The sequence below is a fragment of the Cimex lectularius genome, unplaced genomic scaffold, assembly GCF_000648675.2.
Source record: "Cimex lectularius strain Harlan isolate CLEC.00 unplaced genomic scaffold, Clec_2.1 scaffold250, whole genome shotgun sequence".
NCBI lineage: Eukaryota > Metazoa > Arthropoda > Insecta > Hemiptera > Cimicidae > Cimex > Cimex lectularius.
This window is the reverse complement of record NW_019393130.1, coordinates 228,457-232,045: the sequence shown is the minus strand read 5'-3', so window position 1 is coordinate 232,045 and position 3,589 is coordinate 228,457. Positions and strand designations below refer to the sequence as shown.

General features: G+C 32.7%; 1 protein-coding gene across 3 annotated transcripts in view; it reads left to right on the top strand.

Annotated features, from left to right (window-relative positions):
- LOC106668656 overlaps nt 1-3,589 on the top strand; it is a 191,453-nt gene that overhangs the window by 42,068 nt on the left and 145,796 nt on the right. The window lies entirely within an intron of this gene.

The window sequence follows — 3,589 nt, the reverse complement described above, 5'->3', positions numbered from 1 at the left end:
ATCTGTATATATATATATATATATATATATATATATATATGAAATGCAATGTATGAAATTTTAACATCAATACTAAAGAAAAGAAAATTATAAACGTCGACCTAGTAAGAAACATAAAAGAAAGAAGTCATTATATATAACAAAAAAAGACGGTGTAATAACGCAATTACTCGTAGGGGCAAAAGAGGAAAAATGAAACTGCATTGAGGATAATTGCCTTAAAAGTCCTAGCTTTCATTCCTCAGACATAAAAGACCAAAATAATCGCAAAAACTCACATTTTCTTTAACTCTACATCGTTTCAGTAAATAGAATAAATTGCAATAGACTTAACAGACTTAGTTAACATCCTATTGCATTAGCTCGTTTTATCATTTTGGTTGTTTTGGATGAAACTGGTAATTCAATACATCTTTAGGCTGAAGGAGACAAAATAACTTCGAACCGTACTAATTGTAAGTCGTTAATTACACGAAGAGATCATATACCGATAAAATTAAATATGAACAGTCGTTATAAAGTTTAGGATGTAAATTAAAATCTTTTGGTCATATTATCTGTATAATTAAATAAATAAGTTCACACGTAACTTACATTTTATCCGTGATCTTTAAGGATCTTAGAACTGAAGTCTTAAAAATTAATTACAACGGGACGATATTGAACCTATGATTACTCGGTACCGTTTTGTTCAACGACTTTGGAAGTTCAAAAAAATATGCGTAGACTTAAAAGATGTCAGTCCCGTCTGAACCCCTCTGAAGCCAAGAAAACTGTCCTATGAGGTTTGTGTACTGGGTGGAATATTAGCTAACGAACTCCTGGTAGTATAGAACTGGAACTGAACTACCTCATTCTTCATTGTAAATTACTTGAGTCACTATTCTTGTGAGATAGATACCGACGAAGTGAGCTTGATAGAAAATAACTTGTGATAACACTGTTTATAATAATATAATAAGCACAGTGCGGAATTATGTGCTGATGGCAGTTTTAAACTGCAATCTTGGCATATTTAATCAAACTGAAAAAAATTATCAGTATTGACTGATCCTTAGACAACACAGAAAGAAATTTAATTTATTTTATATAAATACTTTGAATGCAATGTTTGTAAAGAGTTTCTGTCTAGTGACATTTACCTACTCTTAATGAAGTTAGATGCTTTTAATGATTACATTTCACTATTTTGCTATAAGTAGGAAAGGTAATATAAAACAGCAGATACTGTGGCCAAATGATAAAAGGGCGTTTTTTACGTTCCTGTGCAAGTAGCTATCGTTCTAACTGTAACTCTATAGAAATTGTGTCTTGTATTGCTTAAAAATCGAATGTTTACATCTCTGATGTAATCCAGCATACCCTGTTTTGTCGTATTTTATAATTTCAATATGAGTGTATACCGGTGCAAGTTCTGAATGTTAGACACAAATAGGGCATGCATTTCTCATAATTTAACTATCATTCAATAATCTATTCATCAGCTTAAAAAGCCATTGCATCTTATAGTGGTTGAGACATATAATAAGCATGATAGGTCCAAAGATAGAGTATTGAGCAATCTCGCTGCATTAATTAAAGTGCAAGATGATGAAACTCGGAATTGACTGGGTAAGCAAAAAGAGAGGAAGATTATAATTATTTCATACAGTATATGAGGTGGGAATTTAGTGTCCCAGTGGATCGAAGTCACGATAGCTCAAGTGGTAGAGCAGCGGCGTGGGTTCGAATCCTGCTCATGACACTGATTTTTTTATCTCAACCAATACCTTACATAAAGACTAATTAATTGAAAGGCGTTATTGGGTCAATCAGTCCACGAAAGCTAATGGATTATATCATATTTTATTTTGAAAAAATCATCTATAAAAAGCATACAGTACCTACATTCGGTAAGGCCATTTGCAAATGAGAGAGAGAGAGAGAGAGAGAGAGAGAAAGAGAGAGAGAGAGAGAGAGAGAGAGAGAGAGAGAAATCGAGTGTGAAAGAAAAATGAGAATAAAATCCATAGAGTTGTATAGAATCAATAGATTGTACTTGGTGAGTTTATTTTAATTTTGGGAGGTACACAAAAAATTCGCCACATTGTCCCCATAATTATATTATTTACCTAATTGCCTACTTCTTGTTGTATTTCACGTCATTTGTATTTCATGTGCTGTGGTATAAACCGGTCCTGATCAAACCTTAGTTTAATCTAATTCTAGAGTTGAATGATGTTTACGTGGAGATGATACAGCAACAGTCATCACATATTCATTACCCTTCGCCGTGTGAGCGGTCCTGTACGCACACGCGTGGATATACAATAACCCTCGCATTATACCAGATTTAGTAATGTATTGGATTACCGGTAACAAGGCCATCAAGGGAAAAGGGGTGAAATCCTCAGTTGAACTCCGAAGTTGTTATAATTTCGAAATTACACTGTTAATTTTATCTCGAGCGGTCAAGTTGAGGAAAATCATCAGGATGTTTATGTAGATTGGGGCATTATGTATGAATTGGATGTGAGGACTTGGTCCTGGAACTATTTTCTAGGCGAGAAAAGGATATTTCTTTAAAACAAGACTTAGTATTAAAAAATAGAATAAGGTTGTTAAATGAAATTATATATTTGAAATTCTTAATTATACCAAAATTTACTTTTATACTTATTTCTTTATTTATTTATTTTGAGTTCGGTTCTCTATTCTGCCTTTGACATTTTAAACTTTTAAAAATACCAAAATTACTAAAAATAGCCAAACTATATCAATTTTATTATCACATAAAAAAATATAAAAAAGATGTCTTATATAATAAAAGCACTCTTCTACTACAGTAGCTTAAATAGGTTCCATGCAACATGTAATTGTTGGTTTGATTGAGTTTGTTTGTGTTTCGATTTTCCATACTGCTCTTCCTCATCAAGAAGGAAAAAAAAGGCGCTCCCCTGAATTGAGTCGTCCATAATTTAATAATTCCCCCCGGTATTGGTAAAAAACTAGAAGCTCTGAAAATATCGGAATTCCGTTTTGATGGCCTCCGCGAATCAATCAAGGGCGCAATCATCGGCGCCCAGCGTGATTCTTTTTAGCATACAAAATTACATTTTTTCCCTCGAAAACTCGAAGCCTAATGGATAACAAAAATTATTCAGCGGATTTATTGATTAATGAATTTTTTTCACGGACCATTTCACTCCGAATTGTGTACGATTGAACATGCAAATTTTACGGTCCGTTTATAATTACCGTATATATTATATTTTTATTTATTCAGATGCTTTTATTCAGCAAAGCAACAAAAACTTAAAATATGAAGCAATTTTTGTTCGACTTAAAAGTACAATTTTTGGTTTGTTCTTTTACTACAAATATCCTACGAAATCTCGCAGAAAAGCTTCAATTTTCCTTAGCAACATTAAAAATTAACAACATTAAAAGGGAAAGAACAGAACGAGAGAGAAAGGGTTAGTTATATATAGATAAATAGATAAATTTATATAGATAGATAGAATGGTAGATAGACTCTGTCTCTCTCTCTCTCTCTCTCTCTCTCTCTCTCTCTCTCTCTCTCTCTCTCTCTCTCTCTCTCTCTCTCTCT